Source organism: Mercurialis annua, linkage group LG5, assembly GCF_937616625.2.
Source record: "Mercurialis annua linkage group LG5, ddMerAnnu1.2, whole genome shotgun sequence".
In the NCBI taxonomy this organism is placed as follows: domain Eukaryota; kingdom Viridiplantae; phylum Streptophyta; class Magnoliopsida; order Malpighiales; family Euphorbiaceae; genus Mercurialis; species Mercurialis annua.
The window spans coordinates 41,456,718-41,481,136 of NC_065574.1; the positions used below are offsets into that span (position 1 = coordinate 41,456,718).

At 45.8% G+C, this 24,419-nt stretch overlaps 71 non-coding genes across 71 annotated transcripts; all 71 read left to right on the plus strand.

The window, feature by feature from the left end:
• Nucleotides 1-184: 184 nt before the first annotated feature.
• LOC126685073 (5S ribosomal RNA) lies at nucleotides 185-302 on the plus strand. The gene has a single exon (XR_007643227.1). It is a non-coding gene; the product is annotated as a 5S ribosomal RNA (ribosomal RNA).
• Nucleotides 303-534: 232 nt separating this feature from the next.
• LOC126684455 (5S ribosomal RNA) lies at nucleotides 535-653 on the plus strand. Its single transcript, XR_007642633.1, has one exon. It is a non-coding gene; the product is annotated as a 5S ribosomal RNA (ribosomal RNA).
• Nucleotides 654-878: 225 nt separating this feature from the next.
• LOC126684466 (5S ribosomal RNA) lies at nucleotides 879-997 on the plus strand. The gene has a single exon (XR_007642644.1). It is a non-coding gene; the product is annotated as a 5S ribosomal RNA (ribosomal RNA).
• Nucleotides 998-1,229: 232 nt separating this feature from the next.
• On the plus strand, nucleotides 1,230-1,348 carry LOC126684478 (5S ribosomal RNA). The gene has a single exon (XR_007642655.1). It is a non-coding gene; the product is annotated as a 5S ribosomal RNA (ribosomal RNA).
• Nucleotides 1,349-1,573: 225 nt separating this feature from the next.
• LOC126684459 (5S ribosomal RNA) lies at nucleotides 1,574-1,692 on the plus strand. The gene has a single exon (XR_007642637.1). It is a non-coding gene; the product is annotated as a 5S ribosomal RNA (ribosomal RNA).
• A 232-nt stretch (nucleotides 1,693-1,924) lies between these two features.
• On the plus strand, nucleotides 1,925-2,043 carry LOC126684489 (5S ribosomal RNA). The gene has a single exon (XR_007642666.1). It is a non-coding gene; the product is annotated as a 5S ribosomal RNA (ribosomal RNA).
• Nucleotides 2,044-2,274: 231 nt separating this feature from the next.
• On the plus strand, nucleotides 2,275-2,393 carry LOC126684502 (5S ribosomal RNA). Its single transcript, XR_007642678.1, has one exon. It is a non-coding gene; the product is annotated as a 5S ribosomal RNA (ribosomal RNA).
• A 225-nt stretch (nucleotides 2,394-2,618) lies between these two features.
• Nucleotides 2,619-2,737, plus strand: LOC126684559 (5S ribosomal RNA). The gene has a single exon (XR_007642732.1). It is a non-coding gene; the product is annotated as a 5S ribosomal RNA (ribosomal RNA).
• Nucleotides 2,738-2,969: 232 nt separating this feature from the next.
• On the plus strand, nucleotides 2,970-3,088 carry LOC126684514 (5S ribosomal RNA). The gene has a single exon (XR_007642689.1). It is a non-coding gene; the product is annotated as a 5S ribosomal RNA (ribosomal RNA).
• Nucleotides 3,089-3,313: 225 nt separating this feature from the next.
• Nucleotides 3,314-3,432, plus strand: LOC126684460 (5S ribosomal RNA). Its single transcript, XR_007642638.1, has one exon. It is a non-coding gene; the product is annotated as a 5S ribosomal RNA (ribosomal RNA).
• A 232-nt stretch (nucleotides 3,433-3,664) lies between these two features.
• Nucleotides 3,665-3,783, plus strand: LOC126684526 (5S ribosomal RNA). Its single transcript, XR_007642700.1, has one exon. It is a non-coding gene; the product is annotated as a 5S ribosomal RNA (ribosomal RNA).
• A 218-nt stretch (nucleotides 3,784-4,001) lies between these two features.
• Nucleotides 4,002-4,120, plus strand: LOC126684672 (5S ribosomal RNA). The gene has a single exon (XR_007642844.1). It is a non-coding gene; the product is annotated as a 5S ribosomal RNA (ribosomal RNA).
• Nucleotides 4,121-4,338: 218 nt separating this feature from the next.
• Nucleotides 4,339-4,457, plus strand: LOC126684537 (5S ribosomal RNA). Its single transcript, XR_007642711.1, has one exon. It is a non-coding gene; the product is annotated as a 5S ribosomal RNA (ribosomal RNA).
• Nucleotides 4,458-4,688: 231 nt separating this feature from the next.
• LOC126684655 (5S ribosomal RNA) lies at nucleotides 4,689-4,807 on the plus strand. Its single transcript, XR_007642827.1, has one exon. It is a non-coding gene; the product is annotated as a 5S ribosomal RNA (ribosomal RNA).
• Nucleotides 4,808-5,038: 231 nt separating this feature from the next.
• Nucleotides 5,039-5,157, plus strand: LOC126684549 (5S ribosomal RNA). The gene has a single exon (XR_007642722.1). It is a non-coding gene; the product is annotated as a 5S ribosomal RNA (ribosomal RNA).
• Nucleotides 5,158-5,382: 225 nt separating this feature from the next.
• On the plus strand, nucleotides 5,383-5,501 carry LOC126684560 (5S ribosomal RNA). Its single transcript, XR_007642733.1, has one exon. It is a non-coding gene; the product is annotated as a 5S ribosomal RNA (ribosomal RNA).
• Nucleotides 5,502-5,719: 218 nt separating this feature from the next.
• Nucleotides 5,720-5,837, plus strand: LOC126685074 (5S ribosomal RNA). The gene has a single exon (XR_007643228.1). It is a non-coding gene; the product is annotated as a 5S ribosomal RNA (ribosomal RNA).
• A 218-nt stretch (nucleotides 5,838-6,055) lies between these two features.
• Nucleotides 6,056-6,174, plus strand: LOC126684674 (5S ribosomal RNA). The gene has a single exon (XR_007642846.1). It is a non-coding gene; the product is annotated as a 5S ribosomal RNA (ribosomal RNA).
• A 218-nt stretch (nucleotides 6,175-6,392) lies between these two features.
• Nucleotides 6,393-6,511, plus strand: LOC126684571 (5S ribosomal RNA). Its single transcript, XR_007642744.1, has one exon. It is a non-coding gene; the product is annotated as a 5S ribosomal RNA (ribosomal RNA).
• Nucleotides 6,512-6,742: 231 nt separating this feature from the next.
• On the plus strand, nucleotides 6,743-6,861 carry LOC126684656 (5S ribosomal RNA). Its single transcript, XR_007642828.1, has one exon. It is a non-coding gene; the product is annotated as a 5S ribosomal RNA (ribosomal RNA).
• Nucleotides 6,862-7,092: 231 nt separating this feature from the next.
• Nucleotides 7,093-7,211, plus strand: LOC126684582 (5S ribosomal RNA). Its single transcript, XR_007642755.1, has one exon. It is a non-coding gene; the product is annotated as a 5S ribosomal RNA (ribosomal RNA).
• Nucleotides 7,212-7,436: 225 nt separating this feature from the next.
• Nucleotides 7,437-7,555, plus strand: LOC126684593 (5S ribosomal RNA). Its single transcript, XR_007642766.1, has one exon. It is a non-coding gene; the product is annotated as a 5S ribosomal RNA (ribosomal RNA).
• Nucleotides 7,556-7,780: 225 nt separating this feature from the next.
• On the plus strand, nucleotides 7,781-7,899 carry LOC126684605 (5S ribosomal RNA). The gene has a single exon (XR_007642777.1). It is a non-coding gene; the product is annotated as a 5S ribosomal RNA (ribosomal RNA).
• A 225-nt stretch (nucleotides 7,900-8,124) lies between these two features.
• Nucleotides 8,125-8,243, plus strand: LOC126684617 (5S ribosomal RNA). The gene has a single exon (XR_007642789.1). It is a non-coding gene; the product is annotated as a 5S ribosomal RNA (ribosomal RNA).
• A 232-nt stretch (nucleotides 8,244-8,475) lies between these two features.
• On the plus strand, nucleotides 8,476-8,594 carry LOC126684628 (5S ribosomal RNA). The gene has a single exon (XR_007642800.1). It is a non-coding gene; the product is annotated as a 5S ribosomal RNA (ribosomal RNA).
• Nucleotides 8,595-8,819: 225 nt separating this feature from the next.
• Nucleotides 8,820-8,938, plus strand: LOC126684461 (5S ribosomal RNA). Its single transcript, XR_007642639.1, has one exon. It is a non-coding gene; the product is annotated as a 5S ribosomal RNA (ribosomal RNA).
• Nucleotides 8,939-9,170: 232 nt separating this feature from the next.
• LOC126684639 (5S ribosomal RNA) lies at nucleotides 9,171-9,289 on the plus strand. Its single transcript, XR_007642811.1, has one exon. It is a non-coding gene; the product is annotated as a 5S ribosomal RNA (ribosomal RNA).
• Nucleotides 9,290-9,514: 225 nt separating this feature from the next.
• On the plus strand, nucleotides 9,515-9,633 carry LOC126684650 (5S ribosomal RNA). Its single transcript, XR_007642822.1, has one exon. It is a non-coding gene; the product is annotated as a 5S ribosomal RNA (ribosomal RNA).
• Nucleotides 9,634-9,865: 232 nt separating this feature from the next.
• Nucleotides 9,866-9,984, plus strand: LOC126684646 (5S ribosomal RNA). Its single transcript, XR_007642818.1, has one exon. It is a non-coding gene; the product is annotated as a 5S ribosomal RNA (ribosomal RNA).
• A 225-nt stretch (nucleotides 9,985-10,209) lies between these two features.
• LOC126684264 (5S ribosomal RNA) lies at nucleotides 10,210-10,328 on the plus strand. Its single transcript, XR_007642451.1, has one exon. It is a non-coding gene; the product is annotated as a 5S ribosomal RNA (ribosomal RNA).
• Nucleotides 10,329-10,553: 225 nt separating this feature from the next.
• Nucleotides 10,554-10,672, plus strand: LOC126684864 (5S ribosomal RNA). Its single transcript, XR_007643030.1, has one exon. It is a non-coding gene; the product is annotated as a 5S ribosomal RNA (ribosomal RNA).
• Nucleotides 10,673-10,904: 232 nt separating this feature from the next.
• Nucleotides 10,905-11,023, plus strand: LOC126684661 (5S ribosomal RNA). The gene has a single exon (XR_007642833.1). It is a non-coding gene; the product is annotated as a 5S ribosomal RNA (ribosomal RNA).
• Nucleotides 11,024-11,241: 218 nt separating this feature from the next.
• Nucleotides 11,242-11,360, plus strand: LOC126684675 (5S ribosomal RNA). The gene has a single exon (XR_007642847.1). It is a non-coding gene; the product is annotated as a 5S ribosomal RNA (ribosomal RNA).
• Nucleotides 11,361-11,578: 218 nt separating this feature from the next.
• Nucleotides 11,579-11,697, plus strand: LOC126684673 (5S ribosomal RNA). Its single transcript, XR_007642845.1, has one exon. It is a non-coding gene; the product is annotated as a 5S ribosomal RNA (ribosomal RNA).
• A 225-nt stretch (nucleotides 11,698-11,922) lies between these two features.
• LOC126684684 (5S ribosomal RNA) lies at nucleotides 11,923-12,041 on the plus strand. The gene has a single exon (XR_007642856.1). It is a non-coding gene; the product is annotated as a 5S ribosomal RNA (ribosomal RNA).
• Nucleotides 12,042-12,273: 232 nt separating this feature from the next.
• LOC126684695 (5S ribosomal RNA) lies at nucleotides 12,274-12,392 on the plus strand. Its single transcript, XR_007642867.1, has one exon. It is a non-coding gene; the product is annotated as a 5S ribosomal RNA (ribosomal RNA).
• A 225-nt stretch (nucleotides 12,393-12,617) lies between these two features.
• On the plus strand, nucleotides 12,618-12,736 carry LOC126684706 (5S ribosomal RNA). The gene has a single exon (XR_007642878.1). It is a non-coding gene; the product is annotated as a 5S ribosomal RNA (ribosomal RNA).
• A 232-nt stretch (nucleotides 12,737-12,968) lies between these two features.
• On the plus strand, nucleotides 12,969-13,087 carry LOC126684647 (5S ribosomal RNA). Its single transcript, XR_007642819.1, has one exon. It is a non-coding gene; the product is annotated as a 5S ribosomal RNA (ribosomal RNA).
• Nucleotides 13,088-13,312: 225 nt separating this feature from the next.
• Nucleotides 13,313-13,431, plus strand: LOC126684865 (5S ribosomal RNA). The gene has a single exon (XR_007643031.1). It is a non-coding gene; the product is annotated as a 5S ribosomal RNA (ribosomal RNA).
• A 232-nt stretch (nucleotides 13,432-13,663) lies between these two features.
• Nucleotides 13,664-13,782, plus strand: LOC126684717 (5S ribosomal RNA). Its single transcript, XR_007642889.1, has one exon. It is a non-coding gene; the product is annotated as a 5S ribosomal RNA (ribosomal RNA).
• Nucleotides 13,783-14,000: 218 nt separating this feature from the next.
• On the plus strand, nucleotides 14,001-14,119 carry LOC126684676 (5S ribosomal RNA). Its single transcript, XR_007642848.1, has one exon. It is a non-coding gene; the product is annotated as a 5S ribosomal RNA (ribosomal RNA).
• Nucleotides 14,120-14,337: 218 nt separating this feature from the next.
• Nucleotides 14,338-14,456, plus strand: LOC126684730 (5S ribosomal RNA). The gene has a single exon (XR_007642901.1). It is a non-coding gene; the product is annotated as a 5S ribosomal RNA (ribosomal RNA).
• A 225-nt stretch (nucleotides 14,457-14,681) lies between these two features.
• On the plus strand, nucleotides 14,682-14,800 carry LOC126684677 (5S ribosomal RNA). Its single transcript, XR_007642849.1, has one exon. It is a non-coding gene; the product is annotated as a 5S ribosomal RNA (ribosomal RNA).
• Nucleotides 14,801-14,964: 164 nt separating this feature from the next.
• On the plus strand, nucleotides 14,965-15,083 carry LOC126684741 (5S ribosomal RNA). Its single transcript, XR_007642912.1, has one exon. It is a non-coding gene; the product is annotated as a 5S ribosomal RNA (ribosomal RNA).
• A 225-nt stretch (nucleotides 15,084-15,308) lies between these two features.
• LOC126684753 (5S ribosomal RNA) lies at nucleotides 15,309-15,427 on the plus strand. Its single transcript, XR_007642923.1, has one exon. It is a non-coding gene; the product is annotated as a 5S ribosomal RNA (ribosomal RNA).
• Nucleotides 15,428-15,659: 232 nt separating this feature from the next.
• LOC126684765 (5S ribosomal RNA) lies at nucleotides 15,660-15,778 on the plus strand. Its single transcript, XR_007642934.1, has one exon. It is a non-coding gene; the product is annotated as a 5S ribosomal RNA (ribosomal RNA).
• A 225-nt stretch (nucleotides 15,779-16,003) lies between these two features.
• Nucleotides 16,004-16,122, plus strand: LOC126684462 (5S ribosomal RNA). Its single transcript, XR_007642640.1, has one exon. It is a non-coding gene; the product is annotated as a 5S ribosomal RNA (ribosomal RNA).
• Nucleotides 16,123-16,354: 232 nt separating this feature from the next.
• LOC126684776 (5S ribosomal RNA) lies at nucleotides 16,355-16,473 on the plus strand. Its single transcript, XR_007642945.1, has one exon. It is a non-coding gene; the product is annotated as a 5S ribosomal RNA (ribosomal RNA).
• Nucleotides 16,474-16,691: 218 nt separating this feature from the next.
• On the plus strand, nucleotides 16,692-16,810 carry LOC126684678 (5S ribosomal RNA). Its single transcript, XR_007642850.1, has one exon. It is a non-coding gene; the product is annotated as a 5S ribosomal RNA (ribosomal RNA).
• A 218-nt stretch (nucleotides 16,811-17,028) lies between these two features.
• On the plus strand, nucleotides 17,029-17,147 carry LOC126684787 (5S ribosomal RNA). The gene has a single exon (XR_007642956.1). It is a non-coding gene; the product is annotated as a 5S ribosomal RNA (ribosomal RNA).
• A 231-nt stretch (nucleotides 17,148-17,378) lies between these two features.
• On the plus strand, nucleotides 17,379-17,497 carry LOC126684657 (5S ribosomal RNA). Its single transcript, XR_007642829.1, has one exon. It is a non-coding gene; the product is annotated as a 5S ribosomal RNA (ribosomal RNA).
• A 231-nt stretch (nucleotides 17,498-17,728) lies between these two features.
• LOC126684798 (5S ribosomal RNA) lies at nucleotides 17,729-17,847 on the plus strand. The gene has a single exon (XR_007642967.1). It is a non-coding gene; the product is annotated as a 5S ribosomal RNA (ribosomal RNA).
• A 225-nt stretch (nucleotides 17,848-18,072) lies between these two features.
• On the plus strand, nucleotides 18,073-18,191 carry LOC126684809 (5S ribosomal RNA). The gene has a single exon (XR_007642978.1). It is a non-coding gene; the product is annotated as a 5S ribosomal RNA (ribosomal RNA).
• A 225-nt stretch (nucleotides 18,192-18,416) lies between these two features.
• LOC126684778 (5S ribosomal RNA) lies at nucleotides 18,417-18,535 on the plus strand. Its single transcript, XR_007642947.1, has one exon. It is a non-coding gene; the product is annotated as a 5S ribosomal RNA (ribosomal RNA).
• A 225-nt stretch (nucleotides 18,536-18,760) lies between these two features.
• On the plus strand, nucleotides 18,761-18,879 carry LOC126684820 (5S ribosomal RNA). The gene has a single exon (XR_007642989.1). It is a non-coding gene; the product is annotated as a 5S ribosomal RNA (ribosomal RNA).
• Nucleotides 18,880-19,111: 232 nt separating this feature from the next.
• LOC126684832 (5S ribosomal RNA) lies at nucleotides 19,112-19,230 on the plus strand. Its single transcript, XR_007643000.1, has one exon. It is a non-coding gene; the product is annotated as a 5S ribosomal RNA (ribosomal RNA).
• A 225-nt stretch (nucleotides 19,231-19,455) lies between these two features.
• LOC126684463 (5S ribosomal RNA) lies at nucleotides 19,456-19,574 on the plus strand. The gene has a single exon (XR_007642641.1). It is a non-coding gene; the product is annotated as a 5S ribosomal RNA (ribosomal RNA).
• A 232-nt stretch (nucleotides 19,575-19,806) lies between these two features.
• Nucleotides 19,807-19,925, plus strand: LOC126684845 (5S ribosomal RNA). Its single transcript, XR_007643012.1, has one exon. It is a non-coding gene; the product is annotated as a 5S ribosomal RNA (ribosomal RNA).
• A 225-nt stretch (nucleotides 19,926-20,150) lies between these two features.
• Nucleotides 20,151-20,269, plus strand: LOC126684856 (5S ribosomal RNA). The gene has a single exon (XR_007643023.1). It is a non-coding gene; the product is annotated as a 5S ribosomal RNA (ribosomal RNA).
• Nucleotides 20,270-20,501: 232 nt separating this feature from the next.
• Nucleotides 20,502-20,620, plus strand: LOC126684648 (5S ribosomal RNA). The gene has a single exon (XR_007642820.1). It is a non-coding gene; the product is annotated as a 5S ribosomal RNA (ribosomal RNA).
• A 225-nt stretch (nucleotides 20,621-20,845) lies between these two features.
• Nucleotides 20,846-20,964, plus strand: LOC126684868 (5S ribosomal RNA). The gene has a single exon (XR_007643034.1). It is a non-coding gene; the product is annotated as a 5S ribosomal RNA (ribosomal RNA).
• A 225-nt stretch (nucleotides 20,965-21,189) lies between these two features.
• LOC126684866 (5S ribosomal RNA) lies at nucleotides 21,190-21,308 on the plus strand. Its single transcript, XR_007643032.1, has one exon. It is a non-coding gene; the product is annotated as a 5S ribosomal RNA (ribosomal RNA).
• A 232-nt stretch (nucleotides 21,309-21,540) lies between these two features.
• Nucleotides 21,541-21,659, plus strand: LOC126684880 (5S ribosomal RNA). The gene has a single exon (XR_007643045.1). It is a non-coding gene; the product is annotated as a 5S ribosomal RNA (ribosomal RNA).
• Nucleotides 21,660-21,877: 218 nt separating this feature from the next.
• Nucleotides 21,878-21,996, plus strand: LOC126684679 (5S ribosomal RNA). Its single transcript, XR_007642851.1, has one exon. It is a non-coding gene; the product is annotated as a 5S ribosomal RNA (ribosomal RNA).
• Nucleotides 21,997-22,214: 218 nt separating this feature from the next.
• LOC126684561 (5S ribosomal RNA) lies at nucleotides 22,215-22,333 on the plus strand. Its single transcript, XR_007642734.1, has one exon. It is a non-coding gene; the product is annotated as a 5S ribosomal RNA (ribosomal RNA).
• A 232-nt stretch (nucleotides 22,334-22,565) lies between these two features.
• Nucleotides 22,566-22,684, plus strand: LOC126685325 (5S ribosomal RNA). The gene has a single exon (XR_007643433.1). It is a non-coding gene; the product is annotated as a 5S ribosomal RNA (ribosomal RNA).
• Nucleotides 22,685-22,904: 220 nt separating this feature from the next.
• On the plus strand, nucleotides 22,905-23,023 carry LOC126684891 (5S ribosomal RNA). The gene has a single exon (XR_007643056.1). It is a non-coding gene; the product is annotated as a 5S ribosomal RNA (ribosomal RNA).
• A 220-nt stretch (nucleotides 23,024-23,243) lies between these two features.
• LOC126684903 (5S ribosomal RNA) lies at nucleotides 23,244-23,362 on the plus strand. Its single transcript, XR_007643067.1, has one exon. It is a non-coding gene; the product is annotated as a 5S ribosomal RNA (ribosomal RNA).
• Nucleotides 23,363-23,582: 220 nt separating this feature from the next.
• On the plus strand, nucleotides 23,583-23,701 carry LOC126685442 (5S ribosomal RNA). The gene has a single exon (XR_007643544.1). It is a non-coding gene; the product is annotated as a 5S ribosomal RNA (ribosomal RNA).
• A 220-nt stretch (nucleotides 23,702-23,921) lies between these two features.
• LOC126684914 (5S ribosomal RNA) lies at nucleotides 23,922-24,040 on the plus strand. Its single transcript, XR_007643078.1, has one exon. It is a non-coding gene; the product is annotated as a 5S ribosomal RNA (ribosomal RNA).
• A 218-nt stretch (nucleotides 24,041-24,258) lies between these two features.
• LOC126684926 (5S ribosomal RNA) lies at nucleotides 24,259-24,377 on the plus strand. Its single transcript, XR_007643089.1, has one exon. It is a non-coding gene; the product is annotated as a 5S ribosomal RNA (ribosomal RNA).
• The last annotated feature ends 42 nt before the right edge of the window (nucleotides 24,378-24,419 follow it).

The window sequence follows — 24,419 nt, forward strand, 5'->3', positions numbered from 1 at the left end:
CCTATCGCGTAAACAGAACGAGTAACGAGCAACGAGCAACGAGCACCGGTGAATTGCAATGCAGGGACTAAACGGGAAATATGAAAAAGTTCAGGGACCAAAACGTACTTTTAAAGATAGTTTTTATTTTGGTTGAATGAGTTGCAAGGCAGCAGATATATACGATGATCGTGCAAGGTGTGACGGGTGCGATCATACCAGCACTAATGCACCGGATCCCTCAGAACTCCGAAGTTAAACGTGCTTGGGCGAGAGCAGTACTAGGATGGGTGACCTCCTGGGAAGTCCTCGTGTTGCACCCCTTTTTGGCATTTTTGCGGTCCGCGCCTGCATTTTTTTAATTATTATCGCCTATCGCGTAAACAGAACGAGTAACGAGCAACGAGCAACGAGCACCGGTGAATTGCAATGCAGGGACTAAACGGGAAATATGAAAAAGTTCAGGGACCAAAACGTACTTTTAAAGATAGTTTTTATTTTGGTTGAATGAGTTGCAAGGCAGCAGATATATACGATGATCGTGCAAGGTGTGACGGGTGCGATCATACCAGCACTAATGCACCGGATCCCATCAGAACTCCGAAGTTAAACGTGCTTGGGCGAGAGCAGTACTAGGATGGGTGACCTCCTGGGAAGTCCTCGTGTTGCACCCCTTTTTGGCATTTTTGCGGTCCGCGCCTGCATTTTTTTAATTATTATCGCCTATCGCGTAAACAGAACGAGTAACGAGTAACGAGCACCGGTGAATTGCAATGCAGGGACTAAACGGGAAATATGAAAAAGTTCAGGGACCAAAACGTACTTTTAAAGATAGTTTTTATTTTGGTTGAATGAGTTGCAAGGCAGCGGATATATACGATGATCGTGCAAGGTGTGACGGGTGCGATCATACCAGCACTAATGCACCGGATCCCATCAGAACTCCGAAGTTAAACGTGCTTGGGCGAGAGCAGTACTAGGATGGGTGACCTCCTGGGAAGTCCTCGTGTTGCACCCCTTTTTGGCATTTTTGCGGTCCGCGCCTGCATTTTTTTAATTATTATCGCCTATCGCGTAAACAGAACGAGTAACGAGCAACGAGCAACGAGCACCGGTGAATTGCAATGCAGGGACTAAACGGGAAATATGAAAAAGTTCAGGGACCAAAACGTACTTTTAAAGATAGTTTTTATTTTGGTTGAATGAGTTGCAAGGCAGCAGATATATACGATGATCGTGCAAGGTGTGACGGGTGCGATCATACCAGCACTAATGCACCGGATCCCATCAGAACTCCGAAGTTAAACGTGCTTGGGCGAGAGCAGTACTAGGATGGGTGACCTCCTGGGAAGTCCTCGTGTTGCACCCCTTTTTGGCATTTTTGCGGTCCGCGCCTGCATTTTTTTAATTATTATCGCCTATCGCGTAAACAGAACGAGTAACGAGTAACGAGCACCGGTGAATTGCAATGCAGGGACTAAACGGGAAATATGAAAAAAATCAGGGACCAAAACGTACTTTTAAAGATAGTTTTTATTTTGGTTGAATGAGTTGCAAGGCAGCAGATATATACGATGATCGTGCAAGGTGTGACGGGTGCGATCATACCAGCACTAATGCACCGGATCCCATCAGAACTCCGAAGTTAAACGTGCTTGGGCGAGAGCAGTACTAGGATGGGTGACCTCCTGGGAAGTCCTCGTGTTGCACCCGTTTTTTGCATTTTTGCGGTCCACGCGTGCATTTTATTAATTATTATCGCCTATCGCATAAACAGAACGAGTAACGAGTAACGAGCAACGAGCACCGGTGAATTGCAATGCAGGGACTAAACGGGAAATATGAAAAAGTTCAGGGACCAAAACGTACTTTTAAAGATAGTTTTTATTTTGGTTGAATGAGTTGCAAGGCAGCAGATATATACGATGATCGTGCAAGGTGTGACGGGTGCGATCATACCAGCACTAATGCACCGGATCCCATCAGAACTCCGAAGTTAAACGTGCTTGGGCGAGAGCAGTACTAGGATGGGTGACCTCCTGGGAAGTCCTCGTGTTGCACCCCTTTTTGGCATTTTTGCGGTCCGCGCCTGCATTTTTTTAATTATTATCGCCTATCGCGTAAACAGAACGAGTAACGAGAACGAGTAACGAGCACCGGTGAATTGCAATGCAGGGACTAAACGGGAAATATGAAAAAGTTCAGCGACCAAAACGTATTTTTAAAGATAGTTTTTATTTTGGTTGAATGAGTTGCAAGGCAGCAGATATATACGATGATCGTGCAAGGTGTGACGGGTGCGATCATACCAGCACTAATGCACCGGATCCCATCAGAACTCCGAAGTTAAACGTGCTTGGGCGAGAGCAGTACTAGGATGGGTGACCTCCTGGGAAGTCCTCGTGTTGCACCCCTTTTTGGCATTTTTGCGGTCCGCGCCTGCATTTTTTTAATTATTATCGCCTATCGCGTAAACAGAACGAGTAACGAGTAACGAGCACCGGTGAATTGCAATGCAGGGACTAAACGGGAAATATGAAAAAGTTCAGGGACCAAAACGTACTTTTAAAGATAGTTTTTATTTTGGTTGAATGAGTTGCAAGGCAGCGGATATATACGATGATCGTGCAAGGTGTGACTGGTGCGATCATACCAGCACTAATGCACCGGATCCCATCAGAACTCCGAAGTTAAACGTGCTTGGGCGAGAGCAGTACTAGGATGGGTGACCTCCTGGGAAGTCCTCGTGTTGCACCCCTTTTTGGCATTTTTGCGGTCCGCGCCTGCATTTTTTTAATTATTATCGCCTATCGCGTAAACAGAACGAGTAACGAGCAACGAGCAACGAGCACCGGTGAATTGCAATGCAGGGACTAAACGGGAAATATGAAAAAGTTCAGGGACCAAAACGTACTTTTAAAGATAGTTTTTATTTTGGTTGAATGAGTTGCAAGGCAGCAGATATATACGATGATCGTGCAAGGTGTGACGGGTGCGATCATACCAGCACTAATGCACCGGATCCCATCAGAACTCCGAAGTTAAACGTGCTTGGGCGAGAGCAGTACTAGGATGGGTGACCTCCTGGGAAGTCCTCGTGTTGCACCCCTTTTTGGCATTTTTGCGGTCCGCGCCTGCATTTTTTTAATTATTATCGCCTATCGCGTAAACAGAACGAGTAACGAGTAACGAGCACCGGTGAATTGCAATGCAGGGACTAAACGGGAAATATGAAAAAAATCAGGGACCAAAACGTACTTTTAAAGATAGTTTTTATTTTGGTTGAATGAGTTGCAAGGCAGCAGATATATACGATGATCGTGCAAGGTGTGACGGGTGCGATCATACCAGCACTAATGCACCGGATCCCATCAGAACTCCGAAGTTAAACGTGCTTGGGCGAGAGCAGTACTAGGATGGGTGACCTCCTGGGAAGTCCTCGTGTTGCACCCGTTTTTTGCATTTTTGCGGTCCACGCGTGCATTTTATTAATTATTATCGCCTATCGCATAAACAGAACGAGTAACGAGTAACGAGCAACGAGCACCGGTGAATTGCAATGCAGGGACTAAACGGGAAATATGAAAAAGTTCAGGGACCAAAACGTACTTTTAAAGATAGTTTTTATTTTGGTTGAATGAGTTGCAAGGCAGCAGATATATACGATGATCGTGCAAGGTGTGACGGGTGCGATCATACCAGCACTAATGCACCGGATCCCATCAGAACTCCGAAGTTAAACGTGCTTGGGCGAGAGCAGTACTAGGATGGGTGACCTCCTGGGAAGTCCTCGTGTTGCACCCCTTTTTGGCATTTTTGCGGTCCGCGCCTGCATTTTTTTAATTATTATCGCCTATCGCGTAAACAGAACGAGTAACGAGCACCGGTGAATTGCAATGCAGGGACTAAATGGGAAATATGAAAAAGTTCAGAGACCAAAACGTACTTTTAAAGATAGTTTTTATTTTGGTTGAATGAGTTGCAAGGCGGCAGATATATACGATGATCGTGCAAGGTGTGACGGTTGCGATCATACCAGCACTAATGCACCGGATCCCATCTGAACTCCGAAGTTAAACGTGCTTGGGCGAGAGCAGTACTAGGATGGGTGACCTCCTGGGAAGTCCTCGTGTTGCACCCCTTTTTTGCATTTTTGCGGTCCGCGCCTGCATTTTTTTAATTATTATCGCCTATCGCGTAAACAGAACGAGTAACGAGCACCGGTGAATTGCAATGCAGGGACTAAACGGGAAATATGAAAAAGTTCAGAGACCAAAACGTACTTTTAAAGATAGTTTTTATTTTGGTTGAATGAGTTGCAAGGCAGCAGATATATACGATGATCGTGCAAGGTGTGACGGGTGCGATCATACCAGCACTAATGCACCGGATCCCATCAGAACTCCGAAGTTAAACGTGCTTGGGCGAGAGCAGTACTAGGATGGGTGACCTCCTGGGAAGTCCTCGTGTTGCACCCCTTTTTTGCATTTTTGCGGTCCGCGCTTGCATTTTTTTAATTATTATCGCCTATCGCGTAAACAGAACGAGTAACGAGAACGAGTAACGAGCACCGGTGAATTGCAATGCAGGGACTAAACGGGAAATATGAAAAAGTTCAGCGACCAAAACGTATTTTTAAAGATAGTTTTTATTTTGGTTGAATGAGTTGCAAGGCAGCAGATATATACGATGATCGTGCAAGGTGTGACGGGTGCGATCATACCAGCACTAATGCACCAGATCCCATCAGAACTCCGAAGTTAAACGTGCTTGGGCGAGAGCAGTACTAGGATGGGTGACCTCCTGGGAAGTCCTCGTGTTGCACCCCTTTTTGGCATTTTTGCGGTCCGCGCCTGCATTTTTTTAATTATTATCGCCTATCGCGTAAACAGAACGAGTAACGAGAACGAGTAACGAGCACCGGTGAATTGCAATGCAGGGACTAAACGGGAAATATGAAAAAGTTCAGCGACCAAAACGTATTTTTAAAGATAGTTTTTATTTTGGTTGAATGAGTTGCAAGGCAGCAGATATATACGATGATCGTGCAAGGTGTGACGGGTGCGATCATACCAGCACTAATGCACCGGATCCCATCAGAACTCCGAAGTTAAACGTGCTTGGGCGAGAGCAGTACTAGGATGGGTGACCTCCTGGGAAGTCCTCGTGTTGCACCCCTTTTTGGCATTTTTGCGGTCCGCGCCTGCATTTTTTTAATTATTATCGCCTATCGCGTAAACAGAACGAGTAACGAGTAACGAGCACCGGTGAATTGCAATGCAGGGACTAAACGGGAAATATGAAAAAGTTCAGGGACCAAAACGTACTTTTAAAGATAGTTTTTATTTTGGTTGAATGAGTTGCAAGGCAGCGGATATATACGATGATCGTGCAAGGTGTGACGGGTGCGATCATACCAGCACTAATGCACCGGATCCCATCAGAACTCCGAAGTTAAACGTGCTTGGGCGAGAGCAGTACTAGGATGGGTGACCTCCTGGGAAGTCCTCGTGTTGCACCCCTTTTTTGCATTTTTGCGGTCCGCGCCTGCATTTTTTTAATTATTATCGCCTATCGCGTAAACAGAACGAGTAACGAGCACCGGTGAATTGCAATGCAGGGACTAAATGGGAAATATGAAAAAGTTCAGAGACCAAAACGTACTTTTAAAGATAGTTTTTATTTTGGTTGAATGAGTTGCAAGGCAGCAGATATATACGATGATCGTGCAAGGTGTGACGGGTGCGATCATACCAGCACTAATGCACCGGATCCCTCAGAACTCCGAAGTTAAACGTGCTTGGGCGAGAGCAGTACTAGGATGGGTGACCTCCTGGGAAGTCCTCGTGTTGCACCCCTTTTTGGCATTTTTGCGGTCCGCGCCTGCATTTTTTTAATTATTATCGCCTATCGCGTAAACAGAACGAGTAACGAGCACCGGTGAATTGCAATGCAGGGACTAAATGGGAAATATGAAAAAGTTCAGAGACCAAAACGTACTTTTAAAGATAGTTTTTATTTTGGTTGAATGAGTTGCAAGGCGGCAGATATATACGATGATCGTGCAAGGTGTGACGGTTGCGATCATACCAGCACTAATGCACCGGATCCCATCTGAACTCCGAAGTTAAACGTGCTTGGGCGAGAGCAGTACTAGGATGGGTGACCTCCTGGGAAGTCCTCGTGTTGCACCCCTTTTTTGCATTTTTGCGGTCCGCGCCTGCATTTTTTTAATTATTATCGCCTATCGCGTAAACAGAACGAGTAACGAGCACCGGTGAATTGCAATGCAGGGACTAAACGGGAAATATGAAAAAGTTCAGAGACCAAAACGTACTTTTAAAGATAGTTTTTATTTTGGTTGAATGAGTTGCAAGGCAGCAGATATATACGATGATCGTGCAAGGTGTGACGGGTGCGATCATACCAGCACTAATGCACCGGATCCCATCAGAACTCCGAAGTTAAACGTGCTTGGGCGAGAGCAGTACTAGGATGGGTGACCTCCTGGGAAGTCCTCGTGTTGCACCCCTTTTTTGCATTTTTGCGGTCCGCGCTTGCATTTTTTTAATTATTATCGCCTATCGCGTAAACAGAACGAGTAACGAGAACGAGTAACGAGCACCGGTGAATTGCAATGCAGGGACTAAACGGGAAATATGAAAAAGTTCAGCGACCAAAACGTATTTTTAAAGATAGTTTTTATTTTGGTTGAATGAGTTGCAAGGCAGCAGATATATACGATGATCGTGCAAGGTGTGACGGGTGCGATCATACCAGCACTAATGCACCAGATCCCATCAGAACTCCGAAGTTAAACGTGCTTGGGCGAGAGCAGTACTAGGATGGGTGACCTCCTGGGAAGTCCTCGTGTTGCACCCCTTTTTGGCATTTTTGCGGTCCGCGCCTGCATTTTTTTAATTATTATCGCCTATCGCGTAAACAGAACGAGTAACGAGAACGAGTAACGAGCACCGGTGAATTGCAATGCAGGGACTAAACGGGAAATATGAAAAAGTTCAGCGACCAAAACGTATTTTTAAAGATAGTTTTTATTTTGGTTGAATGAGTTGCAAGGCAGCAGATATATACGATGATCGTGCAAGGTGTGACGGGTGCGATCATACCAGCACTAATGCACCGGATCCCATCAGAACTCCGAAGTTAAACGTGCTTGGGCGAGAGCAGTACTAGGATGGGTGACCTCCTGGGAAGTCCTCGTGTTGCACCCCTTTTTGGCATTTTTGCGGTCCGCGCCTGCATTTTTTTAATTATTATCGCCTATCGCGTAAACAGAACGAGTAACGAGTAACGAGCACCGGTGAATTGCAATGCAGGGACTAAACGGGAAATATGAAAAAGTTCAGGGACCAAAACGTACTTTTAAAGATAGTTTTTATTTTGGTTGAATGAGTTGCAAGGCAGCGGATATATACGATGATCGTGCAAGGTGTGACGGGTGCGATCATACCAGCACTAATGCACCGGATCCCATCAGAACTCCGAAGTTAAACGTGCTTGGGCGAGAGCAGTACTAGGATGGGTGACCTCCTGGGAAGTCCTCGTGTTGCACCCCTTTTTTGCATTTTTGCGGTCCGCGCCTGCATTTTTTTAATTATTATCGCCTATCGCGTAAACAGAACGAGTAACGAGTAACGAGCACCGGTGAATTGCAATGCAGGGACTAAACGGGAAATATGAAAAAGTTCAGGGACCAAAACGTACTTTTAAAGATAGTTTTTATTTTGGTTGAATGAGTTGCAAGGCAGCAGATATATACGATGATCGTGCAAGGTGTGACGGGTGCGATCATACCAGCACTAATGCACCGGATCCCATCAGAACTCCGAAGTTAAACGTGCTTGGGCGAGAGCAGTACTAGGATGGGTGACCTCCTGGGAAGTCCTCGTGTTGCACCCCTTTTTGGCATTTTTGCGGTCCGCGCCTGCATTTTTTTAATTATTATCGCCTATCGCGTAAACAGAACGAGTAACGAGTAACGAGCACCGGTGAATTGCAATGCAGGGACTAAACGGGAAATATGAAAAAGTTCAGGGACCAAAACGTACTTTTAAAGATAGTTTTTATTTTGGTTGAATGAGTTGCAAGGCAGCGGATATATACGATGATCGTGCAAGGTGTGACGGGTGCGATCATACCAGCACTAATGCACCGGATCCCATCAGAACTCCGAAGTTAAACGTGCTTGGGCGAGAGCAGTACTAGGATGGGTGACCTCCTGGGAAGTCCTCGTGTTGCACCCCTTTTTGGCATTTTTGCGGTCCGCGCCTGCATTTTTTTAATTATTATCGCCTATCGCGTAAACAGAACGAGTAACGAGCAACGAGCAACGAGCACCGGTGAATTGCAATGCAGGGACTAAACGGGAAATATGAAAAAGTTCAGGGACCAAAACGTACTTTTAAAGATAGTTTTTATTTTGGTTGAATGAGTTGCAAGGCAGCAGATATATACGATGATCGTGCAAGGTGTGACGGGTGCGATCATACCAGCACTAATGCACCGGATCCCATCAGAACTCCGAAGTTAAACGTGCTTGGGCGAGAGCAGTACTAGGATGGGTGACCTCCTGGGAAGTCCTCGTGTTGCACCCCTTTTTGGCATTTTTGCGGTCCGCGCCTGCATTTTTTTAATTATTATCGCCTATCGCGTAAACAGAACGAGTAACGAGTAACGAGCACCGGTGAATTGCAATGCAGGGACTAAACGGGAAATATGAAAAAAATCAGGGACCAAAACGTACTTTTAAAGATAGTTTTTATTTTGGTTGAATGAGTTGCAAGGCAGCAGATATATACGATGATCGTGCAAGGTGTGACGGGTGCGATCATACCAGCACTAATGCACCGGATCCCATCAGAACTCCGAAGTTAAACGTGCTTGGGCGAGAGCAGTACTAGGATGGGTGACCTCCTGGGAAGTCCTCGTGTTGCACCCGTTTTTTGCATTTTTGCGGTCCGCGCGTGCATTTTATTAATTATTATCGCCTATCGCATAAACAGAACGAGTAACGAGTAACGAGCAACGAGCACCGGTGAATTGCAATGCAGGGACTAAACGGGAAATATGAAAAAGTTCAGGGACCAAAACGTACTTTTAAAGATAGTTTTTATTTTGGTTGAATGAGTTGCAAGGCAGCAGATATATACGATGATCGTGCAAGGTGTGACGGGTGCGATCATACCAGCACTAATGCACCGGATCCCATCAGAACTCCGAAGTTAAACGTGCTTGGGCGAGAGCAGTACTAGGATGGGTGACCTCCTGGGAAGTCCTCGTGTTGCACCCCTTTTTGGCATTTTTGCGGTCCGCGCCTGCATTTTTTTAATTATTATCGCCTATCGCGTAAACAGAACGAGTAACGAGTAACGAGCACCGGTGAATTGCAATGCAGGGACTAAACGGGAAATATGAAAAAGTTCAGGGACCAAAACGTACTTTTAAAGATAGTTTTTATTTTGGTTGAATGAGTTGCAAGGCAGCGGATATATACGATGATCGTGCAAGGTGTGACGGGTGCGATCATACCAGCACTAATGCACCGGATCCCATCAGAACTCCGAAGTTAAACGTGCTTGGGCGAGAGCAGTACTAGGATGGGTGACCTCCTGGGAAGTCCTCGTGTTGCACCCCTTTTTGGCATTTTTGCGGTCCGCGCCTGCATTTTTTTAATTATTATCGCCTATCGCGTAAACAGAACGAGTAACGAGCAACGAGCAACGAGCACCGGTGAATTGCAATGCAGGGACTAAACGGGAAATATGAAAAAGTTCAGGGACCAAAACGTACTTTTAAAGATAGTTTTTATTTTGGTTGAATGAGTTGCAAGGCAGCAGATATATACGATGATCGTGCAAGGTGTGACGGGTGCGATCATACCAGCACTAATGCACCGGATCCCATCAGAACTCCAAAGTTAAACGTGCTTGGGCGAGAGCAGTACTAGGATGGGTGACCTCCTGGGAAGTCCTCGTGTTGCACCCCTTTTTGGCATTTTTGCGGTCCGCGCCTGCATTTTTTTAATTATTATCGCCTATCGCGTAAACAGAACGAGTAACGAGTAACGAGCACCGGTGAATTGCAATGCAGGGACTAAACGGGAAATATGAAAAAAATCAGGGACCAAAACGTACTTTTAAAGATAGTTTTTATTTTGGTTGAATGAGTTGCAAGGCAGCAGATATATACGATGATCGTGCAAGGTGTGACGGGTGCGATCATACCAGCACTAATGCACCGGATCCCATCTGAACTCCGAAGTTAAACGTGCTTGGGCGAGAGCAGTACTAGGATGGGTGACCTCCTGGGAAGTCCTCGTGTTGCACCCCTTTTTGGCATTTTTGCGGTCCGCGCCTGCATTTTTTTAATTATTATCGCCTATCGCGTAAACAGAACGAGTAACGAGTAACGAGCACCGGTGAATTGCAATGCAGGGACTAAACGGGAAATATGAAAAAGTTAAGGGACCAAAACGTACTTTTAAAGATAGTTTTTATTTTGGTTGAATGAGTTGCAAGGCAGCAGATATATACGATGATCGTGCAAGGTGTGACGGGTGCGATCATACCAGCACTAATGCACCGGATCCCATCAGAACTCCGAAGTTAAACGTGCTTGGGCGAGAGCAGTACTAGGATGGGTGACCTCCTGGGAAGTCCTCGTGTTGCACCTGTTTTTTGCATTTTTGCGGTCCGCGCGTGCATTTTATTAATTATTATCGCCTATCGCATAAACAGAACGAGTAACGAGTAACGAGCAACGAGCACCGGTGAATTGCAATGCAGGGACTAAACGGGAAATATGAAAAAGTTCAGGGACCAAAACGTACTTTTAAAGATAGTTTTTATTTTGGTTGAATGAGTTGCAAGGCAGCAGATATATACGATGATCGTGCAAGGTGTGACGGGTGCGATCATACCAGCACTAATGCACCGGATCCCATCAGAACTCCGAAGTTAAACGTGCTTGGGCGAGAGCAGTACTAGGATGGGTGACCTCCTGGGAAGTCCTCGTGTTGCACCCCTTTTTGGCATTTTTGCGGTCCGCGCCTGCATTTTTTTAATTATTATCGCCTATCGCGTAAACAGAACGAGTAACGAGCACCGGTGAATTGCAATGCAGGGACTAAACGGGAAATATGAAAAAGTTCAGAGACCAAAACGTACTTTTAAAGATAGTTTTTATTTTGGTTGAATGAGTTGCAAGGCGGCAGATATATACGATGATCGTGCAAGGTGTGACGGTTGCGATCATACCAGCACTAATGCACCGGATCCCATCTGAACTCCGAAGTTAAACGTGCTTGGGCGAGAGCAGTACTAGGATGGGTGACCTCCTGGGAAGTCCTCGTGTTGCACCCCTTTTTTGCATTTTTGCGGTCCGCGCCTGCATTTTTTTAATTATTATCGCCTATCGCGTAAACAGAACGAGTAACGAGCACCGGTGAATTGCAATGCAGGGACTAAACGGGAAATATGAAAAAGTTCAGAGACCAAAACGTACTTTTAAAGATAGTTTTTATTTTGGTTGAATGAGTTGCAAGGCAGCAGATATATACGATGATCGTGCAAGGTGTGACGGGTGCGATCATACCAGCACTAATGCACCGGATCCCATCAGAACTCCGAAGTTAAACGTGCTTGGGCGAGAGCAGTACTAGGATGGGTGACCTCCTGGGAAGTCCTCGTGTTGCACCCCTTTTTGGCATTTTTGCGGTCCGCGCCTGCATTTTTTTAATTATTATCGCCTATCGCGTAAACAGAACGAGTAACGAGTAACGAGCACCGGTGAATTGCAATGCAGGGACTAAACGGGAAATATGAAAAAAATCAGGGACCAAAACGTACTTTTAAAGATAGTTTTTATTTTGGTTGAATGAGTTGCAAGGCAGCAGATATATACGATGATCGTGCAAGGTGTGACGGGTGCGATCATACCAGCACTAATGCACCGGATCCCATCAGAACTCCGAAGTTAAACGTGCTTGGGCGAGAGCAGTACTAGGATGGGTGACCTCCTGGGAAGTCCTCGTGTTGCACCCCTTTTTTGCATTTTTGCGGTCCGCGCGTGCATTTTATTAATTATTATCGCCTATCGCATAAACAGAACGAGTAACGAGTAACGAGCAACGAGCACCGGTGAATTGCAATGCAGGGACTAAACGGGAAATATGAAAAAGTTCAGGGACCAAAACGTACTTTTAAAGATAGTTTTTATTTTGGTTGAATGAGTTGCAAGGCAGCAGATATATACGATGATCGTGCAAGGTGTGACGGGTGCGATCATACCAGCACTAATGCACCGGATCCCATCAGAACTCCGAAGTTAAACGTGCTTGGGCGAGAGCAGTACTAGGATGGGTGACCTCCTGGGAAGTCCTCGTGTTGCACCCCTTTTTGGCATTTTTGCGGTCCGCGCCTGCATTTTTTTAATTATTATCGCCTATCGCGTAAACAGAACGAGTAACGAGTAACGAGCACCGGTGAATTGCAATGCAGGGACTAAACGGGAAATATGAAAAAGTTCAGGGACCAAAACGTACTTTTAAAGATAGTTTTTATTTTGGTTGAATGAGTTGCAAGGCAGCGGATATATACGATGATCGTGCAAGGTGTGACGGGTGCGATCATACCAGCACTAATGCACCGGATCCCATCAGAACTCCGAAGTTAAACGTGCTTGGGCGAGAGCAGTACTAGGATGGGTGACCTCCTGGGAAGTCCTCGTGTTGCACCCCTTTTTGGCATTTTTGCGGTCCGCGCCTGCATTTTTTTAATTATTATCGCCTATCGCGTAAACAGAACGAGTAACGAGCAACGAGCAACGAGCACCGGTGAATTGCAATGCAGGGACTAAACGGGAAATATGAAAAAGTTCAGGGACCAAAACGTACTTTTAAAGATAGTTTTTATTTTGGTTGAATGAGTTGCAAGGCAGCAGATATATACGATGATCGTGCAAGGTGTGACGGGTGCGATCATACCAGCACTAATGCACCGGATCCCATCAGAACTCCAAAGTTAAACGTGCTTGGGCGAGAGCAGTACTAGGATGGGTGACCTCCTGGGAAGTCCTCGTGTTGCACCCCTTTTTGGCATTTTTGCGGTCCGCGCCTGCATTTTTTTAATTATTATCGCCTATCGCGTAAACAGAACGAGTAACGAGTAACGAGCACCGGTGAATTGCAATGCAGGGACTAAACGGGAAATATGAAAAAAATCAGGGACCAAAACGTACTTTTAAAGATAGTTTTTATTTTGGTTGAATGAGTTGCAAGGCAGCAGATATATACGATGATCGTGCAAGGTGTGACGGGTGCGATCATACCAGCACTAATGCACCGGATCCCATCAGAACTCCGAAGTTAAACGTGCTTGGGCGAGAGCAGTACTAGGATGGGTGACCTCCTGGGAAGTCCTCGTGTTGCACCTGTTTTTTGCATTTTTGCGGTCCGCGCGTGCATTTTATTAATTATTATCGCCTATCGCATAAACAGAACGAGTAACGAGTAACGAGCAACGAGCACCGGTGAATTGCAATGTAGGGACTAAACGGGAAATATGAAAAAGTTCAGGGACCAAAACGTACTTTTAAAGATAGTTTTTATTTTGGTTGAATGAGTTGCAAGGCAGCAGATATATACGATGATCGTGCAAGGTGTGACGGGTGCGATCATACCAGCACTAATGCACCGGATCCCATCAGAACTCCGAAGTTAAACGTGCTTGGGCGAGAGCAGTACTAGGATGGGTGACCTCCTGGGAAGTCCTCGTGTTGCACCCCTTTTTGGCATTTTTGCGGTCCGCGCCTGCATTTTTTTAATTATTATCGCCTATCGCGTAAACAGAACGAGTAACGAGCACCGGTGAATTGCAATGCAGGGACTAAACGGGAAATATGAAAAAGTTCAGAGACCAAAACGTACTTTTAAAGATAGTTTTTATTTTGGTTGAATGAGTTGCAAGGCGGCAGATATATACGATGATCGTGCAAGGTGTGACGGTTGCGATCATACCAGCACTAATGCACCGGATCCCATCTGAACTCCGAAGTTAAACGTGCTTGGGCGAGAGCAGTACTAGGATGGGTGACCTCCTGGGAAGTCCTCGTGTTGCACCCCTTTTTTGCATTTTTGCGGTCCGCGCCTGCATTTTTTTAATTATTATCGCCTATCGCGTAAACAGAACGAGTAACGAGCACCGGTGAATTGCAATGCAGGGACTAAACGGGAAATATGAAAAAGTTCAGAGACCAAAACGTACTTTTAAAGATAGTTTTTATTTTGGTTGAATGAGTTGCAAGGCAGCAGATATATACGATGATCGTGCAAGGTGTGACGGGTGCGATCATACCAGCACTAATGCACCGGATCCCATCAGAACTCCGAAGTTAAACGTGCTTGGGCGAGAGCAGTACTAGGATGGGTGACCTCCTGGGAAGTCCTCGTGTTGCACCCCTTTTTGGCATTTTTGCGGTCCGCGCCTGCATTTTTTTAATTATTATCGCCTATCGCGTAAACAGAACGAGTAACGAGTAACGAGCACCGGTGAATTGCAATGCAGGGACTAAACGGGAAATATGAAAAAGTTCAGGGACCAAAACGTACTTTTAAAGATAGTTTTTATTTTGGTTGAATGAGTTGCAAGGCGGCAGATATATACGATGATCGTGCAAGGTGTGACGGTTGCGATCATACCAGCACTAATGCACCGGATCCCATCTGAACTCCGAAGTTAAACGTGCTTGGGCGAGAGCAGTACTAGGATGGGTGACCTCCTGGGAAGTCCTCGTGTTGCACCCCTTTTTTGCATTTTTGCGGTCCGCGCCTGCATTTTTTTAATTATTATCGCCTATCGCGTAAACAGAACGAGTAACGAGCACCGGTGAATTGCAATGCAGGGACTAAACGTGAATTGAATGAGTTGCAAGGCAGCAGATATATACGATGATCGTGCAAGGTGTGACGGGTGCGATCATACCAGCACTAATGCACCGGATCCCATCAGAACTCCGAAGTTAAACGTGCTTGGGCGAGAGCAGTACTAGGATGGGTGACCTCCTGGGAAGTCCTCGTGTTGCACCCCTTTTTGGCATTTTTGCGGTCCGCGCCTGCATTTTTTTAATTATTATCGCCTATCGCGTAAACAGAACGAGTAACGAGTAACGAGCACCGGTGAATTGCAATGCAGGGACTAAACGGGAAATATGAAAAAGTTCAGGGACCAAAACGTACTTTTAAAGATAGTTTTTATTTTGGTTGAATGAGTTGCAAGGCAGCGGATATATACGATGATCGTGCAAGGTGTGACGGGTGCGATCATACCAGCACTAATGCACCGGATCCCATCAGAACTCCGAAGTTAAACGTGCTTGGGCGAGAGCAGTACTAGGATGGGTGACCTCCTGGGAAGTCCTCGTGTTGCACCCCTTTTTGGCATTTTTGCGGTCCGCGCCTGCATTTTTTTAATTATTATCGCCTATCGCGTAAACAGAACGAGTAACGAGCAACGAGCAACGAGCACCGGTGAATTGCAATGCAGGGACTAAACGGGAAATATGAAAAAGTTCAGGGACCAAAACGTACTTTTAAAGATAGTTTTTATTTTGGTTGAATGAGTTGCAAGGCAGCAGATATATACGATGATCGTGCAAGGTGTGACGGGTGCGATCATACCAGCACTAATGCACCGGATCCCATCAGAACTCCGAAGTTAAACGTGCTTGGGCGAGAGCAGTACTAGGATGGGTGACCTCCTGGGAAGTCCTCGTGTTGCACCCCTTTTTGGCATTTTTGCGGTCCGCGCCTGCATTTTTTTAATTATTATCGCCTATCGCGTAAACAGAACGAGTAACGAGTAACGAGCACCGGTGAATTGCAATGCAGGGACTAAACGGGAAATATGAAAAAAATCAGGGACCAAAACGTACTTTTAAAGATAGTTTTTATTTTGGTTGAATGAGTTGCAAGGCAGCAGATATATACGATGATCGTGCAAGGTGTGACGGGTGCGATCATACCAGCACTAATGCACCGGATCCCATCAGAACTCCGAAGTTAAACGTGCTTGGGCGAGAGCAGTACTAGGATGGGTGACCTCCTGGGAAGTCCTCGTGTTGCACCCGTTTTTTGCATTTTTGCGGTCCACGCGTGCATTTTATTAATTATTATCGCCTATCGCATAAACAGAACGAGTAACGAGTAACGAGCAACGAGCACCGGTGAATTGCAATGCAGGGACTAAACGGGAAATATGAAAAAGTTCAGGGACCAAAACGTACTTTTAAAGATAGTTTTTATTTTGGTTGAATGAGTTGCAAGGCAGCAGATATATACGATGATCGTGCAAGGTGTGACGGGTGCGATCATACCAGCACTAATGCACCGGATCCCATCAGAACTCCGAAGTTAAACGTGCTTGGGCGAGAGCAGTACTAGGATGGGTGACCTCCTGGGAAGTCCTCGTGTTGCACCCCTTTTTGGCATTTTTGCGGTCCGCGCCTGCATTTTTTTAATTATTATCGCCTATCGCGTAAACAGAACGAGTAACGAGCACCGGTGAATTGCAATGCAGGGACTAAATGGGAAATATGAAAAAGTTCAGAGACCAAAACGTACTTTTAAAGATAGTTTTTATTTTGGTTGAATGAGTTGCAAGGCGGCAGATATATACGATGATCGTGCAAGGTGTGACGGTTGCGATCATACCAGCACTAATGCACCGGATCCCATCTGAACTCCGAAGTTAAACGTGCTTGGGCGAGAGCAGTACTAGGATGGGTGACCTCCTGGGAAGTCCTCGTGTTGCACCCCTTTTTTGCATTTTTGCGGTCCGCGCCTGCATTTTTTTAATTATTATCGCCTATCGCGTAAACAGAACGAGTAACGAGCACCGGTGAATTGCAATGCAGGGACTAAACGGGAAATATGAAAAAGTTCAGAGACCAAAACGTACTTTTAAAGATAGTTTTTATTTTGGTTGAATGAGTTGCAAGGCAGCAGATATATACGATGATCGTGCAAGGTGTGACGGGTGCGATCATACCAGCACTAATGCACCGGATCCCATCAGAACTCCGAAGTTAAACGTGCTTGGGCGAGAGCAGTACTAGGATGGGTGACCTCCTGGGAAGTCCTCGTGTTGCACCCCTTTTTTGCATTTTTGCGGTCCGCGCTTGCATTTTTTTAATTATTATCGCCTATCGCGTAAACAGAACGAGTAACGAGAACGAGTAACGAGCACCGGTGAATTGCAATGCAGGGACTAAACGGGAAATATGAAAAAGTTCAGCGACCAAAACGTATTTTTAAAGATAGTTTTTATTTTGGTTGAATGAGTTGCAAGGCAGCAGATATATACGATGATCGTGCAAGGTGTGACGGGTGCGATCATACCAGCACTAATGCACCAGATCCCATCAGAACTCCGAAGTTAAACGTGCTTGGGCGAGAGCAGTACTAGGATGGGTGACCTCCTGGGAAGTCCTCGTGTTGCACCCCTTTTTGGCATTTTTGCGGTCCGCGCCTGCATTTTTTTAATTATTATCGCCTATCGCGTAAACAGAACGAGTAACGAGAACGAGTAACGAGCACCGGTGAATTGCAATGCAGGGACTAAACGGGAAATATGAAAAAGTTCAGCGACCAAAACGTATTTTTAAAGATAGTTTTTATTTTGGTTGAATGAGTTGCAAGGCAGCAGATATATACGATGATCGTGCAAGGTGTGACGGGTGCGATCATACCAGCACTAATGCACCGGATCCCATCAGAACTCCGAAGTTAAACGTGCTTGGGCGAGAGCAGTACTAGGATGGGTGACCTCCTGGGAAGTCCTCGTGTTGCACCCCTTTTTGGCATTTTTGCGGTCCGCGCCTGCATTTTTTTAATTATTATCGCCTATCGCGTAAACAGAACGAGTAACGAGTAACGAGCACCGGTGAATTGCAATGCAGGGACTAAACGGGAAATATGAAAAAGTTCAGGGACCAAAACGTACTTTTAAAGATAGTTTTTATTTTGGTTGAATGAGTTGCAAGGCAGCGGATATATACGATGATCGTGCAAGGTGTGACGGGTGCGATCATACCAGCACTAATGCACCGGATCCCATCAGAACTCCGAAGTTAAACGTGCTTGGGCGAGAGCAGTACTAGGATGGGTGACCTCCTGGGAAGTCCTCGTGTTGCACCCCTTTTTTGCATTTTTGCGGTCCGCGCCTGCATTTTTTTAATTATTATCGCCTATCGCGTAAACAGAACGAGTAACGAGTAACGAGCACCGGTGAATTGCAATGCAGGGACTAAACGGGAAATATGAAAAAGTTCAGGGACCAAAACGTACTTTTAAAGATAGTTTTTATTTTGGTTGAATGAGTTGCAAGGCAGCAGATATATACGATGATCGTGCAAGGTGTGACGGGTGCGATCATACCAGCTCTAATGCACCGGATCCCATCAGAACTCCGAAGTTAAACGTGCTTGGGCGAGAGCAGTACTAGGATGGGTGACCTCCTGGGAAGTCCTCGTGTTGCACCCCTTTTTGGCATTTTTGCGGTCCGCGCCTGCATTTTTTTAATTATTATCGCCTATCGCGTAAACAGAACGAGTAACGAGTAACGAGCACCGGTGAATTGCAATGCAGGGACTAAACGGGAAATATGAAAAAGTTCAGGGACCAAAACGTACTTTTAAAGATAGTTTTTATTTTGGTTGAATGAGTTGCAAGGCAGCGGATATATACGATGATCGTGCAAGGTGTGACGGGTGCGATCATACCAGCACTAATGCACCGGATCCCATCAGAACTCCGAAGTTAAACGTGCTTGGGCGAGAGCAGTACTAGGATGGGTGACCTCCTGGGAAGTCCTCGTGTTGCACCCCTTTTTGGCATTTTTGCGGTCCGCGCCTGCATTTTATTAATTATTATCGCCTATCGCGTAAACAGAACGAGTAACGAGCAACGAGCAACGAGCACCGGTGAATTGCAATGCAGGGACTAAACGGGAAATATGAAAAAGTTCAGGGACCAAAACGTACTTTTAAAGATAGTTTTTATTTTGGTTGAATGAGTTGCAAGGCAGCAGATATATACGATGATCGTGCAAGGTGTGACGGGTGCGATCATACCAGCACTAATGCACCGGATCCCATCAGAACTCCGAAGTTAAACGTGCTTGGGCGAGAGCAGTACTAGGATGGGTGACCTCCTGGGAAGTCCTCGTGTTGCACCCCTTTTTGGCATTTTTGCGGTCCGCGCCTGCATTTTTTTAATTATTATCGCCTATCGCGTAAACAGAACGAGTAACGAGTAACGAGCACCGGTGAATTGCAATGCAGGGACTAAACGGGAAATATGAAAAAAATCAGGGACCAAAACGTACTTTTAAAGATAGTTTTTATTTTGGTTGAATGAGTTGCAAGGCAGCAGATATATACGATGATCGTGCAAGGTGTGACGGGTGCGATCATACCAGCACTAATGCACCGGATCCCATCAGAACTCCGAAGTTAAACGTGCTTGGGCGAGAGCAGTACTAGGATGGGTGACCTCCTGGGAAGTCCTCGTGTTGCACCCGTTTTTTGCATTTTTGCGGTCCGCGCGTGCATTTTATTAATTATTATCGCCTATCGCATAAACAGAACGAGTAACGAGTAACGAGCAACGAGCACCGGTGAATTGCAATGCAGGGACTAAACGGGAAATATGAAAAAGTTCAGGGACCAAAACGTACTTTTAAAGATAGTTTTTATTTTGGTTGAATGAGTTGCAAGGCAGCAGATATATACGATGATCGTGCAAGGTGTGACGGGTGCGATCATACCAGCACTAATGCACCGGATCCCATCAGAACTCCGAAGTTAAACGTGCTTGGGCGAGAGCAGTACTAGGATGGGTGACCTCCTGGGAAGTCCTCGTGTTGCACCCCTTTTTGGCATTTTTGCGGTCCGCGCCTGCATTTTTTTAATTATTATCGCCTATCGCGTAAACAGAACGAGTAACGAGTAACGAGCACCGGTGAATTGCAATGCAGGGACTAAACGGGAAATATGAAAAAGTTCAGGGACCAAAACGTACTTTTAAAGATAGTTTTTATTTTGGTTGAATGAGTTGCAAGGCAGCGGATATATACGATGATCGTGCAAGGTGTGACGGGTGCGATCATACCAGCACTAATGCACCGGATCCCATCAGAACTCCGAAGTTAAACGTGCTTGGGCGAGAGCAGTACTAGGATGGGTGACCTCCTGGGAAGTCCTCGTGTTGCACCCCTTTTTGGCATTTTTGCGGTCCGCGCCTGCATTTTTTTAATTATTATCGCCTATCGCGTAAACAGAACGAGTAACGAGCAACGAGCAACGAGCACCGGTGAATTGCAATGCAGGGACTAAACGGGAAATATGAAAAAGTTCAGGGACCAAAACGTACTTTTAAAGATAGTTTTTATTTTGGTTGAATGAGTTGCAAGGCAGCAGATATATACGATGATCGTGCAAGGTGTGACGGGTGCGATCATACCAGCACTAATGCACCGGATCCCATCAGAACTCCAAAGTTAAACGTGCTTGGGCGAGAGCAGTACTAGGATGGGTGACCTCCTGGGAAGTCCTCGTGTTGCACCCCTTTTTGGCATTTTTGCGGTCCGCGCCTGCATTTTTTTAATTATTATCGCCTATCGCGTAAACAGAACGAGTAACGAGTAACGAGCACCGGTGAATTGCAATGCAGGGACTAAACGGGAAATATGAAAAAGATCAGGGACCAAAACGTACTTTTAAAGATAGTTTTTATTTTGGTTGAATGAGTTGCAAGGCAGCAGATATATACGATGATCGTGCAAGGTGTGACGGGTGCGATCATACCAGCACTAATGCACCGGATCCCATCAGAACTCCGAAGTTAAACGTGCTTGGGCGAGAGCAGTACTAGGATGGGTGACCTCCTGGGAAGTCCTCGTGTTGCACCCCTTTTTGGCATTTTTGCGGTCCGCGCCTGCATTTTTTTAATTATTATCGCCTATCGCGTAAACAGAACGAGTAACGAGTAACGAGCACCGGTGAATTGCAATGCAGGGACTAAACGGGAAATATGAAAAAGTTAAGGGACCAAAACGTACTTTTAAAGATAGTTTTTATTTTGGTTGAATGAGTTGCAAGGCAGCAGATATATACGATGATCGTGCAAGGTGTGACGGGTGCGATCATACCAGCACTAATGCACCGGATCCCATCAGAACTCCGAAGTTAAACGTGCTTGGGCGAGAGCAGTACTAGGATGGGTGACCTCCTGGGAAGTCCTCGTGTTGCACCTGTTTTTTGCATTTTTGCGGTCCGCGCGTGCATTTTATTAATTATTATCGCCTATCGCATAAACAGAACGAGTAACGAGTAACGAGCAACGAGCACCGGTGAATTGCAATGCAGGGACTAAACGGGAAATATGAAAAAGTTCAGGGACCAAAACGTACTTTTAAAGATAGTTTTTATTTTGGTTGAATGAGTTGCAAGGCAGCAGATATATACGATGATCGTGCAAGGTGTGACGGGTGCGATCATACCAGCACTAATGCACCGGATCCCATCAGAACTCCGAAGTTAAACGTGCTTGGGCGAGAGCAGTACTAGGATGGGTGACCTCCTGGGAAGTCCTCGTGTTGCACCCCTTTTTGGCATTTTTGCGGTCCGCGCCTGCATTTTTTTAATTATTATCGCCTATCGCGTAAACAGAACGAGTAACGAGCACCGGTGAATTGCAATGCAGGGACTAAACGGGAAATATGAAAAAGTTCAGAGACCAAAACGTACTTTTAAAGATAGTTTTTATTTTGGTTGAATGAGTTGCAAGGCGGCAGATATATACGATGATCGTGCAAGGTGTGACGGTTGCGATCATACCAGCACTAATGCACCGGATCCCATCTGAACTCCGAAGTTAAACGTGCTTGGGCGAGAGCAGTACTAGGATGGGTGACCTCCTGGGAAGTCCTCGTGTTGCACCCCTTTTTTGCATTTTTGCGGTCCGCGCCTGCATTTTTTTAATTATTATCGCCTATCGCGTAAACAGAACGAGTAACGAGCACCGGTGAATTGCAATGCAGGGACTAAACGGGAAATATGAAAAAGTTCAGGGACCAAAACGTACTTTTAAAGATATTTTTTATTTTGGTTGAATGAGTTGCAAGGCAGCAGATATATACGATGATCGTGCAAGGTGTGACTGGTGCGATCATACCAGCACTAATGCACCGGATCCCATCAGAACTCCGAAGTTAAACGTGCTTGGGCGAGAGCAGTACTAGGATGGGTGACCTCCTGGGAAGTCCTCGTGTTGCACCCCTTTTTTGCATTTTTGCGGTCCGCGCCTGCATTTTTTTAATTATTATCGCCTATCGCGTAAACAGAACGAGTAACGAGCAACGAGCAACGAGCACCGGTGAATTGCAATGCAGGGACTAAACGGGAAATATGAAAAAGTTCAGGGACCAAAACGTACTTTTAAAGATAGTTTTTATTTTGGTTGAATGAGTTGCAAGGCAGCAGATATATACGATGATCGTGCAAGGTGTGACGGGTGCGATCATACCAGCACTAATGCACCGGATCCCATCAGAACTCCGAAGTTAAACGTGCTTGGGCGAGAGAAGTACTAGGATGGGTGACCTCCTGGGAAGTCCTCGTGTTGCACCCCTTTTTTGCATTTTTGCGGTCCGCGCCTGCATTTTTTTAATTATTATCGCCTATCGCGTAAACGAGTAACGAGCAACGAGCACCGGTGAATTGCAATGCAGGGACTAAACGGGAAATATGAAAAAGTTCAGGGACCAAAACGTACTTTTAAATATATTTTTTATTTTGGTTGAATGAGTTGCAAGGCAGCAGATATATACGATGATCGTGCAAGGTGTGACGGGTGCGATCATACCAGCACTAATGCACCGGATCCCATCAGAACTCCGAAGTTAAACGTGCTTGGGCGAGAGCAGTACTAGGATGGGTGACCTCCTGGGAAGTCCTCGTGTTGCACCCCTTTTTTGCATTTTTGCGGTCCGCGCCTGCATTTTTTTAATTATTATCGCCTCTCGCGTAAACGAGTAACGAGCAACGAGCACCGGTGAATTGCAATGCAGGGACTAAACGGGAAATATGAAAAAGTTCAGGGATCAAAACGTACTTTTAAAGATATTTTTTATTTTGGTTGAATGAGTTGCAAGGCAGCAGATATATACGATGATCGTGCAAGGTGTGACGGGTGCGATCATACCAGCACTAATGCACCGGATCCCATCAGAACTCCGAAGTTAAACGTGCTTGGGCGAGAGCAGTACTAGGATGGGTGACCTCCTGGGAAGTCCTCGTGTTGCACCCCTTTTTTGCATTTTTGCGGTCCGCGCCTGCATTTTTTTAATTATTATCGCCTATCGCGTAAACGAGTAACGAGCAACGAGCACCGGTGAATTGCAATGCAGGGACTAAACGGGAAATATGAAAAAGTTCAGGGACCAAAACGTACTTTTAAAGATATTTTTTATTTTGGTTGAATGAGTTGCAAGGCAGCAGATATATACGATGATCGTGCAAGGTGTGACGGGTGCGATCATACCAGCACTAATGCACCGGATCCCATCAGAACTCCGAAGTTAAACGTGCTTGGGCGAGAGAAGTACTAGGATGGGTGACCTCCTGGGAAGTCCTCGTGTTGCACCCCTTTTTTGCATTTTTGCGGTCCGCGCCTGCATTTTTTTAATGATTATCGCCTATCGCGTAAACGAGTAACGAGCAACGAGCACCGGTGAATTGCAATGCAGGGACTAAACGGGAAATATGAAAAAGTTCAGGGACCAAAACGTACTTTTAAATATATTTTTTATTTTGGTTGAATGAGTTGCAAGGCAGCAGATATATACGATGATCGTGCAAGGTGTGACGGGTGCGATCATACCAGCACTAATGCACCGGATCCCATCAGAACTCCGAAGTTAAACGTGCTTGGGCGAGAGCAGTACTAGGATGGGTGACCTCCTGGGAAGTCCTCGTGTTGCACCCCTTTTTGGCATTTTTGCGGTCCGCGCCTGCATTTTTTTAATTATTATCGCCTATCGCGTAAACAGAACGAGTAACGAGCACCGGTGAATTGCAATGCAGGGACTAAACGGGAAATATGAAAAAGTTCAGGGACCAAAACGTACTTTTAAAGATAGTTTTTATTTTGGTTGAATGAGTTGCAAGGCAGCAGATATATACGATGATCGTGCAAGGTGTGACGGGTGCGATCATACCAGCACTAATGCACCGGATCCCATCAGAACTCCGAAGTTAAACGTGCTTGGGCGAGAGCAGTACTAGGATGGGTGACCTCCTGGGAAGTCCTCGTGTTGCACCCCTTTTTGGCATTTTTGCGGTCCGCGCCTGCATTTTTTTAATTA